This window comes from Anolis carolinensis, chromosome 3 (genome assembly GCF_035594765.1).
Source record: "Anolis carolinensis isolate JA03-04 chromosome 3, rAnoCar3.1.pri, whole genome shotgun sequence".
Lineage (NCBI taxonomy): Eukaryota > Metazoa > Chordata > Lepidosauria > Squamata > Dactyloidae > Anolis > Anolis carolinensis.
The window spans coordinates 236,278,554-236,290,377 of NC_085843.1; the positions used below are offsets into that span (position 1 = coordinate 236,278,554).

Sequence of the window (11,824 nt, forward strand, 5' to 3'; positions counted from 1 at the left end):
GCAGTATAGGAGTAACTATTGGATTGTTCTATTCAGAAGCAAGTTCTTCATCTCTCTCTTTCCAAAAAGTACATTCTTGGTGATACATCATTGACCAAAACCAGAATGTTGAAACTGTTTCTATAGAAACATATTAAATCAGAATATATATAAAGTGACAAAAACAATGATCTGTGATGTCAGAGCAGTGATAGCTCTTTTACCTTTCAGGTGGTGAGAGCCTACATGCAAGGATCTCTTCTCATTCACAATGCTGCACGTGGATGTAAGGCCATGGACCTTAGATGAATTCTTTGCCATGGCACTGTGCTAGGAGTAGCATTCTGATATTGTTCCCCTACTTTGTATGCTCACCACCTTCAATGTAGTGTTAAAGTCTATGCTCATCCAGCCTCAGCTCAGCAGCAAGATTTCTAAATTGGAAACATACAATGAGGCTTAAAGGTCAAGCAGGAAAAATTAAGGGATGATGGCATGAATAATTTGTTGCCATTATTTAGCATTGGTGTGTTGCTGATATTGCTACTAAGTCTTTTCTCATATTTACAACGGTGATCTTTGATGTACCTGAATAATTTAAAACCTGTTATCAGAGATTTATTTGTTGGGGGAAGCCAAGATGATTATCTCCTGTGGTGTTTCCTGTCTCTTAGAGATCATATTTTCTTGTCATTTGCATTACCAGTACTTGAATATATTTTTATGTGTACCCCAATTCTTCAGGCAGTGAGAATTCCCAGAGATACAGCACTTAACATGTTTTCTTTGCCTTCAAAATTCAGTCCCTGTTGGCTAATTGGTATTTTGTACTATTTACATTTATTTACAAATACACATTTGTAGGCTGAGTGGAGACTGGAAGCAAAGCATTAAGCACCCCAAGAGAGACAACCAATCCACCATACCTATATAAGATGTTCTCTGGAATCTTTTGGAGCACACATCTCCAAGATACTGCCAGGTTCAGCTCAGTTCTTTCTGACTATGGCCTAGATCCAAATGTTAGTTCCAACAGTTGGTTGATTGGTTTCAACTAGAGAAGACCCTTTGAATCAATGAAAATGGGTAAATCAATTCTATCCTAATTTCACTTATTGAATGGATCTAATCCAGTTTGGATTAGCAATTGGATTGAGATCCCCTTTCTCCCTTTGCTAGTGTATTTATCCTACACACAGGCACTACACTAACATGATGAGCTTTTGTAAGGTTGAGCTGTAACTACAGGGTGAAGCAAACAAAGCCATCTCCATTAGCATTAAGAGAAGAAAGAAGAGGGGAGAAGAGATGCCCTCACTTTCAGGTATGTCTCTAGCATTGTTACAGATAGGTACAGAGAGCTAATCTCCCCAACAAAACAGATAAGTATGGACAATCTTCAGCACAGGAGACAACCCAATTTAGGCTAACTCAAAGTAGTGTTGGTCATTTGTTTCCACACCATATAGCAATATCCTAACATATCTGCAAAGTAGATAATAGAATGGACATAATATCTTTCATGGACATAATAAATAGAGGGATGGAGTGAAGTGATAAATCTCTGAAATGCTAAAAGGAGAACAGGGTCAATTTTGCTTCTTTACCTTTCAAGATCCTACTACAAAGTCAGCCCATTTCATTCACATCTGGAATATTTTTTTGCTTTTGAAATATAGGAATTTTGCTTCAGCCTACACATGGAACTTACTTCATGTTGGGCACAAGATAATTGGTTTTACTGAGTGCAGTGAGGCAGCAGGAGCAAAGCCCATGTGTGAATAAGTTGTCTCCAGAAATATAGCACATCATACCTGGATGGTAAATGCCTTCAGTAGGTAAGGATGAAGAGATTTAGGCATCATGTAGCTTTACTGATGAAATTCAGCATGTTATTCCATGACAAAATAATACTTCTGTTTGGTGTAAGGTAAGGACGAGTGAAATTATTTTTGAATGTTAATCTTGATTTCCTTCAAGAAACTCAAGGTGGCTCATAACATTACTCTTTCTCCCCACCCCTCAAATTTTATCCTTATGATAACTTGCCTATAAAATAGATTAGGACAGGAGTTTGAGTGACTGACACACAGCCTGTCAGGCTGAATTAGTTTGTTTGGATCAATTCATTATGTTTTAAAGCAGCAATTTAAAATTAGTTCTTTTAATTGTTAAATGTCAGATGCAGCAGGGGACTGTTGTGCTCCAAGGAGATAATGCTTTAGGTCAGTGGCACTCAACCTGTGAGTCCACAGGTGTTTTGGCCTAGAAGCTACAGTTGAGTCTCACTTATCCAAGACTCGCTTATCCAAGGTTCTGGATTATCTAAGGCATTTTTGTAGTGAATGTTTTCAATATATCATGATATTTTGGTGCTAAATTCGTAAATGAAGTAATTACAACATGACATTACTGCGTATTGAACTACCTTTTCTGTCAAATTTGTTGTATAACATGATGTTTTGGTGCTTTATTTGTAAAATCATAACCTAATTTGATGTTTAATAGGCTTTTCCTTAATCCCTCCTTATTATCCAATATATTTGCTTATCCAAGGTTCTGCCAGCCCATTTAGCTTGGATAAGTGAGACTCTACTGTACCAGAAATCCCAGCCAGTTTACCAACTGTTAGGATTTCTAGAAGCTGAAGGCCAAAACATTTGGGGACCCACAGGTTGAGAACCACTGGTTTAGGCAGTACAGCAAAATTCCCAACCACACTAGGCCAGTCCAGAGTTAACTGGCCTGAATGGGACAAACTCTTTCTCCCTCTCTCCTCATTCCATTCAGCTGGTCTTTAAACCACACCCACAGGTAATTATTTAAATTCATTACCTGGTAGGTGGAGGGATAATAGGAAGAGTGGCTAGGCATTTTTAGTGATCTAATTATTCTTTTAAAAAATTAAAACAATTGTCACTGCCTTGCTCTCAAACAGAAAGAAGAAGAGGCAGGTGCAGATCCACCATGCCTAAGCACAGAAGCAGATGAAAGGCCTTCCTTCCACCTTTAGTGCCACTGCCTTGGCATGGGAGAGAGCGAGAGAAGAGACCATTTCTTCAGGATTTAATCCTCTCCAACACTGCCATCCCACTTTCCTTTATTTGTTTATTTAAATTAAATTGAATTGTATGCCTGAATTGTTATGTCATTCTTTTACCTGAAACGTACCAATAAATGGAGAAATAAATAATATGAAATGCACTGAATTTTGTCCCATTTCAGAACACCACATATTTCCAACCTAAGGTAGCCAGCTCACTCTTTCCAATGGTTGCCAATTCAGTGTGGGGTGAAAAGCAAGAGGAGCAAAAGCAAACACACAAACCCATTGTGGGAGTTAAACATGATCATGATATGAAAACAGCTGATAAATAATTGACATACCATAGGACAATGATGCAAATATCAGACAATCTGTCATTTCTCCAGATCACTTTCTAGGAGAGCCGGATGATGATGATGATGATGATGATGATGATGATGATGATGATGATGATGATGATGATGATGATGACGATATATGGAATTCAATATGGAGCAGATCACTTCATGATTCCGCAGGACGCTAGATTGACAGCCTTGCGCTGGTCTTGCTCTGCAGCTTTTCCTACTCTCAAAAGTGGATGAGACAAGCACATTGGCCTCATTTCACCTCTAGATGATTCTTTCACAAGGCCAGACAACCACAAGAAGTTAGTCAGAAACCCACAGGTCTCCAACCAAAGATCTTACATATGCATCTGAGACAAATTTTTCTGCGGAATCCTGGGCTGTGGTGCAGGCTGGAGAGCAAGCCAGCTGCAACCAGCTGCAATGAATCACTCTGACCAGGAGGTCATGAGTTCGAGGCCCGCTAGGAGCCTATGTTTGTCTTGTCTTTGTTCTATGTCAAAAGGCATTGAATGTTTGCCTATATGTGTAATGTGTTCTGCCCTGAGTCCCCTTCGGGGTGAGAAGGGCGGAATATAAATGCTGTAAATAAATAAATAAATAAATAAATAAAGTCAAATGTCCTGTCCCCAGTATCAAGGATGGACTGAATCAGGCAAAAGGGACACCTCAAATTCAAATAAAAAGTCTGGATGCCAGATGACATGCCACCTCCACCTACCTGAGTCTTATCATGAAACTCATCTCGCTATGTAGATCAAAGAATCACAGAGTCTTGGAGTTGGAAGGGACCATAAAGGCTATCTAGTCTGATCCCCCTGCCATGCAGGAATATCACTTCTAAAAGATTTCCACACTTCTAAAAGATTTCCATCCGGTCTCTGTTTAAATACCTCCAAAGATTAAGAGTCCCCCATTCCTTCAGGCAGTTTAACCTACAGTTCTTGCAGTAAAAGAAACTTTTCTAAAATTTAAATGGAATATCTTTTCTGGTAATTTCAGCTCATTCTTTCTTGTTGTAGTCATTGGGAAGAGGGTCCTGCACCACATGCTTCTCTCTAGCAAATCCATCCAGAACAGACACAGAACAGGCAAGCAAGATCCCAAGGTTGACTTCAGCTATGCAGGTATGGTTGAGGCAACCTCATTCTCTTCCAACTGGATGAGGCCAGGGGAGGCAGAAAAATAGATAGGAGTGAATCCAGCATCATGCTTCACTTGCCAATCTAGGTGATCTTTAGCAGCCCCTCCTTTCCAAAGTACAGTCACCATCTCACAGCTGCTGTGTACATTTCTGCCTAGTGAACCATACTGCGCCAATAGGATTAAGTTAATATTTGAGTCAAAGCTGCTACCGCTACAAAGAGAAGCCATTAAAAGATAGATCTGATTGTGGTTAATATAGGTCTTATAAGTCCTCCAACATTTCATAAAAGGAACCTAGGGCATATGCTGCCATGCAATATCTGTGTGTGGTCACGTTGGAAAAGTTATTAATGAGGAAGAACACACAAGCTACGAGAGGATGCATATTTCAATTTTGCTTGAACCTATTTGGAAGTGCAAGATTCCACCCCCCACCTCTTCTTTCACTTGAGTACAAAGTATTTTTGCACCTTGAACTAATTTTACAGCAATTAAGGAGAGCTGAAGATAAAGTGGGAAAGTGGAAGAAAGTTAAAAACTTGAACTTTGTAAAATTATCTCAAAAGGGGGGATGTCAAAAAAATAGGACTGTGTCTACTAGTTGGACATTTATTTTATTTATTTATTGCATTTATATATCTTTTTCTCACCCCTGGGGGGGGGGACTCAAAGCAGTTCATAACATAACCAATGGCAAAATACAAGGCCTCACGTGTATAAAAACATCACATATCAAATCAACAGCATATGACAATAGATTAAAACCAATGAAAACTATAAAACTATAGAACAGTCACAAACACAACGTAAAACATTTAGGCCTTGCACCAATCCCAAGGTTATCTTTACTACTTCCATATTTCCATATTTGGTGGGTATGTATGTAACACTTGAATATTATTACATTCAGCAACAAAAGATAGCCTTTTAATAAGCAATATTAACCACAATCCAAGAGATTAGAGTGTTTTGAATTATTTTCATCCCATGTGGCTTACATTTGTTGGATTGCGATAAGTCAAGGCAGTTATAGGGGATGGGTTTTATAACCTGTAGCTACCAATGTTTGGTTACAGACAAGCAATTGCAGCTGCTTGGTTAAGGTGCCTTCCTCCATCCTATGTGAATTAATTACAAACTCATTCACATCCAGCTCTGTAACAGGCAGGTGCAGCCAGAGGACTTTTCAAACTGGCACTTGGAGAGTGAGGAATGGTCAAAGTGCCTGAGGAAGTGGTGGGTTGTTGTTGTTTATTCATTCAGTCACTTCTGACTCTTCGTGACCTCATGGACCAGCCCACGCCAGAGCCGCTCCCAGTTCCTTCAAGGTCAAGCCAGTCACTTCAAGGATACCATCCATCCATCTTGCCCTTGGTTGGTCCATCTTCCTTTTTCCTTCCTTTTTCCTCAGCATCATTATTTTCTCCAAGCTTTCCTGATTTCTCATGATGTTGCCAAAGTACTTCATCTTTGCTTCTAATATCCTTCCCTCCAGTGAGCAGCCAGGCATTATTTCCTGGAGTATGGACTGGTTGGATCTTCTTGTGGTCCAAAGCACTTGCAGAATTTTCCTCCAGCACCACAGTTCACAGTGGGGAGGTTATGGTAAAACAGGCAAGGATGGACAGAACCACCAGTTTGAATGCAGATATGAACACTCTCCCTGAATCTGAGTGATCTATGATTTACTGATGATGAGCCACACCTCAGAGCCTGACAGTGTGATGTCTTAGAGGGCCAGTGCCCATCTTGAACTGTCCCTGAAAGAGCAAATTTGGCTACTAAAGAGGAACAGGAAATATCATGCAAGAGTGGGGAGATTCCCAGTCTCTGCTTCTATGGTTAGCCATTGCTTTTGCCATTCTGTGCCAATCTCAATCCTCTCCTTCCCAATGTTTCCCTACAAAAGCCCAGTGACAAATGTTTGCTTAAAAAATATGCTTTTAACCTTCTCATATGGGCAAGAGAGAAGTTCTCCTTTTACTAACAACAAGGCTCGATCTGCAGCCAGACCAACTCAATTTCTGACATTCTGGCTCAGAAAAGATCTCCATGTGTAGCTCAGGCAGCCTTTGAAGGTCCCCACGATATCACACCATTGCTGAAACAAAAGATTCCCCTTGCTCCCACCTCCCCATGGGCCCAAATAGGGACCCAAATAAATCTGGGGGTAGCGGCTTGCAGGTAAAATGGGGAAATGCCTGTACATTACATGGCTGGACTCAAAACAGGGAATGGTGTGACTTCCACATCTTAACTGTTGAGTCGAACAAGACAGAAACTTCAGCTGCCTACTTCTGGAGATGGAAACAACATATACCCAGTCTTCCTAATTCAATTTTTATATAAGAAAACATTTTAAAGCTTCCCAAAAGGGTTTACATGAAAGATAGCTGGAAGGGAACTCAAACCTGGGATTTCTAAGTTGTTTCTTTCCACATTAGGGGTCCAGAACACCACCCTGCAAAAGAGGCTGCTACAGTAAGAGGATCTAATTTTAGCCTTATGTTAAAAGAAGCTGTTTCAAATGCTGCCTTTTAAGACAATCTTTAAAGTCTCCCCTTTTAGTAGCACTACAAAAGAGTGCAAGATGTAAGAAAAACTATCAGTCTGGTCTTCCCATAGAACCCGTTCAAAGCAATTAAGAAATCTCAGAGGCAAACCTTTCAAACACTCCTTTAGAGCTGACAGTCTCACAGACAGCAGCCTGCTTTAGAATTACATTAATGACTTCTTTAACATAATGCATGGTGCCTTTGCTTTGGGATAGCACTCTACAGGAAATACATTAAGGTGCCATCATTCACAGTTCCAGGGGAAATTCAGATTCACCTTGGACTATGTCCTAAATACTTCGCAATAAGACAGAAAATTCCGCAAACTTCTTGAATACCCCAGTCTTTGAAGAGAACATAAAGTCTTGTTTTCCAGCTAGATCTGCCCCACGTTCAGAGTTCAGTTGGGTAGAGCAGGTGAGGTAGCTGCCAGGCTCTTCCATATCTTTAGTCTCATTGGCCTCAGGGACATAGCTGCTGTTTTCTTTCTTTCCCCTTCCAAGATATTTCACTTCAGATGTTAAAATCTGGTCAAAAACAGAAAGATGAGGATCATTATGTTACAGCAAACCTGGTATCACCTATGAAGGAACCAATGGTCCTGTCATAGCCTTATTCTTCTATCTCAGTCATGGCGCCTCTTCTGCTCTCTATTCAAATATGTATTTATTATTTATTTATTTTAAAAACATTTATATTTCGCCCTTCTCACCCCAAAGGGGACTCGGGGCGGAACACAACATATATATGGCAAGCATTCCATGCAGGGACATAAAATAATTATAAATATACACAAAAATTAAAACATTAAAAACATTAAACATTAAAATCAGTTATATCTACAGTAGAGTCTTGCTTGTCCAGCCTTCACTTATCCAACGTTCTGTATTATCCAACGCAGTCTGCCTTTTAGTAGTCAGTGTTTTTGTAGTCAATGTTTCCAATACATTGCAATGTTCTAGTGCTAAATTCATAAATACAGTAATTTCTACATAATGTTACCATGTATTAAACCGCTTTTTCTGTCGATTTGTTGTAAAACATGATGTTTTGGTGCTTAATTTGTAAATCATAACGTAATTTCACGTTTAATAGGCTTTTTCTTAATCCCTCCTTATTATCCAACATTTTCACTTATCCAGCATTCTGCCGGCCCATTTATGTTGGATAAGCGAGACTCTACTGTACTTTAAAATCAACTGTTTAAACCAACTCAGGACACCATGCTGGCTTCAGTCATCGGAGTAGGTTTCCTATTATTGCCTCATTGCACTGCCCCAAAAGCTTGATCCCATAGCCAGGTCATTACCATCTTTCTAAAGGACATGAGAGAGGGGGCTGATCTAATCTCACCAGGGAGGGAGTTCCATAGCCGAGAGCAATCACTAAGAAGGCCCTGTCTCTTGTCCCTGCCAATTGCGCCTGTGACGATGGTGGGACCAAAAACAGGGCCTCCCCGGAAGATCATAGATGGAGATGCGTTCGGACAGGTAAACTGGGCCGGGGCTGTTTAGGGCTTTATAGGCCAAAGCCAGAACTTTGAATTGTGTTCAGTAGCCAATTGGCAGCCAGTGGAGCTGACACAACATGGGAGTTCTGTGTTCCCTGTACGCCACTCCAATTATTAACCTGGCTGCCTCTCGTTGAACTTCCGAACAGCCTTCAAAGGCAACACCACATAGAGCGTGTTACAGTAGTCTATCCTAGATGTAACAAGAGCGTGGACCACCGTGGCCAAGTCTGACTTCGCAAGATACAGGCGCATCTCTGTTTTTGACTCTAAGAATGACAGGTTTAAAATAAAAAGTGGGTGGCCCTCACAGCTACAACCAAAAGAGATGAAGAACAATTGCTGGCAGCTAATTCTTAATAAAACCATTTTATTTAAAACATCTTCATGTCTCTTTCCAAAGTAACCATTAAACAGCAGGGACTTTCCCCCTTTTCCCTAATGTGTTAACTCAGTGGTTCTCAACCTGTGGGTCCTCTGATGTTTTGGTCTACGACTCCCAAAAATCCCAGCCAGTTTACCAGCTGTTTGGATTCTGGGAGTTGAAGGCCAAAACATCTGGGGGCCCACCGGTTATGAACCACTGCTTTAACTAAACAAGGACTATCCAGCAAAGTCAATTGTGAAGGATTTGTAACAGATAAAAGGCAATATAGCACATAGCTTTCAAACACAAGCACCAATGCAGAAACTTTCTCCTCTATATAGTAAAGGTAAAGGTTTTCCCCTGACTTAATGTCTAGTCATGTCCAACTCTAGGGGTTGGTGCTCATCTCCATTTCTAAGCCAAAGAACCAGCATTGTCCATAGACACCTCCAAGGCCATGTGGCCAGTATGACTACATGGAGCGCTATTACCTTCCCGCCGGAGCGGTACCTATTGATCTACTCACATTTGCATGTTTCCAAACTGCTAGGCTGGCAGAAGCTGGGGCTAACAGCAGATGCTCACTCCACTCCCTGGATTCGAAACTGCATCCTTTCTGTCAACAAGTTCAGCAGCTCAGCCCTTTAACACGCTGAGCCACCGAGGGCTCCTATTCTCCTCTATTTAAACATTTATAAAAATAGGTTCATCCTAGAATTGGGGGGGGGGGGGTTGGTGTTACTGAAATTAGTGTGCATCTTTCAATCAATGCAATCTTAAAATAAAAGGAATACAGGACCTTTTTAAAAAGTAACATTCTCAGTTCTGGTCTGATCCAGAAAGACTCTTCTTTTATTTATAAATCTGCTTCCCTTTTCAGCTCACCAATTTAATTATTGCACCAAAAAGAAATAACAGACATAAAAGGCCATGTTTCCCACACTATAACTGCTGAGTTTCTTGGCTGAACTCTAGAAATCTGGAATTTGGTGCCTGGGCTTTTCAGGAAAGGCTACTGCACCATAGGTATCAATGGAACTATTATTAAAGCCACTCACTAGAAATGAAGCAAGAGAAGCTCATTGGGGAAGGCTGACACTAAGGAATCTTCACTATATCCATTAATAAATAAATCACACATACTGCGTAAATCACACATGCTGCGTGGCCCAACAACTGTGATATTTATAATCAGAGACACAGAGATACAAATGTATGTGCAGACAAACACATAAACATACACAAAGCCCATGTTTGCCAGAATTCCAATCAGCAGCAAAAGGCTTATTCTCTAAAACACATTTTAACATCTGCTAGGACAAGATGTTTGTTTATTACATCTCTTTGTAAAATGGGAAACTCTTTCTCACCTAATGTACAGACTGATGAAAGAAGGAGAATATTTAGGAGATCCGTGCAGGAGTATAATTGAAAGAGATTGAAAGAGTATTTCTCGGGGAGGTTACCATATGTTTCATATTGCCACAAAACCCGTAAATATCCTTCAAACAGTTTGGAGCCATAAATACCGCAACCAAGATTTTAAAGCATTTCCTTAAAACATTTTATGGCTCTAAATTATCTTCTCTCCCCTCCCCCACCCCACCGTGCCTTTAATTTCCCTTTCCTATTGCACTGAGTAATGCTGAGAATAAATCTGAAGTGTCAGTAAGATTGTTGGATGTATTTAGAGCCGACCTACTTCAAAGCTTTCCAAGCAACCACATCGCAATAGAAGCCACAACAAGCTCCTTCTTCTCCCTCCCACAGATGCTTTCTCTTTGATGATGGTGGCCTCTTCTCTCCTGCTTCTGTCGTGAAGTGAGAGAGGCAGGAAGGAGTGAAGAAGGAAAACAACTTTGGCTCAAAATAACCCAGGGTGACCCAAGAGTGCTTTTCCTTCTGGACGCAATGTGGAGTGAAAAACTATAGAAAGAATTAAGGGAAGAAAGGAGATGAGATGCAATTGGCCCTCCACACTGCTGCATTTAACTTTTTCAGATTGGATTAGATTTGATTATTTGTGGATTTGATTAATCTGTTCTTTCAAGGAATCTCTAGGCCAGTGGTTCTCAACCTGTTGGTCCCCAGATGTGTGGCTTGCAACCCCCAGAAATCCTAACAGCTGGTAAACTGGCTGGGATTTCTGGAAGTTGTAAGCCAAAACACCTCGGGACCCACAGGTTGAGAACCACTGTTCTAGGCCCCTGTGGTCACCTTTTCTGTAGGACCTAGATATATGTTCCTAGGGCCTCCATGTCAGAATACAACAATGCTCTACACAAGAAAAACACAAAAGATATCACAGTGGCAGTACTTTTAATTTAACCCATGATGCCTTTAATTTCTCCTTCCTATTGAACTGAGTAATGCTGGGCAGGGTTACCTGAAATTCTTCCCACTTATGGAAAACTACCTTGCTCCTCTGTATGCCATAGACGGATATCTCTCAAGGTCTTTTATCCACCTCCTCATTCTGCTTCCATTCCTGCCTCCCCTCTGACCCTCTCTGGGATATAAACAGACCAGAATAGGTCCCAACTTCTTATCAGATAATGGGGTGTTCATAATAAACATTCCTTTCCTTCTCTAATGAAAGTGTTCTTTGCTCCTTAAATGCCCAACTTATACCTACACAGCTACCAAATCTATTCATTCTGCTACCAATCCAGGGCAACTCTGTGGTCAACCATAAAGTCACCCTAGAGGACCTAGACATTCCTAGAATGGTGTTCTCTCAGGTAAAAAAAAATAGTTGTTTTCATTCTGTTTGCTGAAATATTTTAAAACAGCTGCACTAAATAATACATTGTGCGATATTTCTTTGGAATTCTTTAGCTGATCTCCTGTATTTGGTATTTCAAAAGCCGCATC

General features: G+C 40.6%; 1 long non-coding RNA gene across 1 annotated transcript; it reads right to left on the reverse strand.

Annotated features, from left to right (window-relative positions):
- Positions 1-7,178: 7,178 nt before the first annotated feature.
- Positions 7,179-11,337, reverse strand: LOC134297806 (uncharacterized). Its single transcript, XR_010004677.1, has 2 exons — positions 10,653-11,337; positions 7,179-7,600 (listed from the first exon to the last, which is right to left on the reverse strand). It is a non-coding gene; the product is annotated as an uncharacterized LOC134297806 (long non-coding RNA).
- Positions 11,338-11,824: the final 487 nt, after the last annotated feature.